Source organism: Hipposideros armiger, unplaced genomic scaffold (assembly GCF_001890085.2).
Source record: "Hipposideros armiger isolate ML-2016 unplaced genomic scaffold, ASM189008v1 scaffold_162, whole genome shotgun sequence".
In the NCBI taxonomy this organism is placed as follows: domain Eukaryota; kingdom Metazoa; phylum Chordata; class Mammalia; order Chiroptera; family Hipposideridae; genus Hipposideros; species Hipposideros armiger.
In genome coordinates, this window is record NW_017731512.1 from 2,611,044 (window position 1) to 2,612,454 (window position 1,411).

The window sequence follows — 1,411 nt, forward strand, 5'->3', positions numbered from 1 at the left end:
CTGGAATCTGGAAAAGAGAAGGAAATGGATTCTCCCCTAGAGCCTCTAGAAGAGACTGCAGCTCTGCCGACACCTTGATTTTAGCTCTGACCCATTTTGGACGTCTGACATCCAGACTGTAAGATAATAAATTTGTGTTGTTTTCAGCCACTCAGTTTGTAGTAATTTCAGCAGCAATAGGAAACTAATGCATAGAGTTTATAAATTGATTTGTCTTCCCATTCTCCAATAAATGCTAGAGGCTCAGTAAAAATGGATAGAAAATAAAGCTTATTTAAGGAAAAAAACCCCCAAAGATATAGACGTACCTACAAGTTCCTAGATGCACAGCCTGAGAAGCACACTTTACGGAAGCATCTGAGGATACTTCTCCTACTGCTGGACTTTGTGATTTAACCCCTGGGTACCATGGTGAAGACCACCCTCATAAACAAAGCCTTGCAGACTCCACACATAGAAAGGTGAATGGAGAAAGTTCTAAGGAAAACATAGCACATCATTCTGTGACTTTATCAAGCAGTAAATTTCTAAGTATTTATTAGACACATCCTTCGCAGCTAGTGGAGAGTTTGCAGCAATGCAGTCACCAAAATGATCACACACACACAGGCAGAAACCGATTGGCTATTATGGATTGAATGTCTGTGTCCTCTCAAATTTACAAGATGAATCCCTAACCCTCAATGTGATGGTATTTGGAGATGGTGGCCTGTGGGAGGTTTGGATGAGATCATGAGGGTGAGGCCCCCGAAATGGGATTAGTGTCCTTCTAAGAAGGGACCAGAGCTCACTTTCTCTCTGCCATCTGAAGACACAGCAAAAAGGCAGCAGCAGCCAGAAAGAGAGCTCTCACCAGGAACCTAATCTGCCAGCACCTTGATCTTGGACGTGCCTACCTCCAGAACTGTGGGAAATAAACGGCTGTTGTGTAAGCCACCCAGTTTACGGTATATTGTTATAGCAGCTTGAGCTGACTAAGACACCAGGCAATAATAATGTTTCATCGGAGGAAAATTCAAATTAGTGTTGGTAGGGCAGGCAGACCTGAGAGGCTACATCCTAAGTCAGTCATTTCAGGAATTTGATAGCCTCCCAAGTTAGTCAGGAATGGGTATATGCAGGAAATAGATTTTCCAAGATTCCTTGAGGGAAAAAGAAAGGTGGCTTGAAGCATGCTATGAGAGTAGGTCCTTGGGGATAAGACTGATAAGGAAATTAAAAGCCTTCTAAGAGTAGTGGAGAGGAGGTATACAGGATGCAATGGGGACAGTTCAGAGGGTATGATGAGAGCCTGAATGCAGAGACTGAATTTCTCAGTCCTGGTTTATTAGGTATTCAGAAGCATTGCAAGCGGCTTGGAGAGAAAACTAGAAATTATTAAACAGAGTTTTGTGAGGGCATTTTTGAAAGC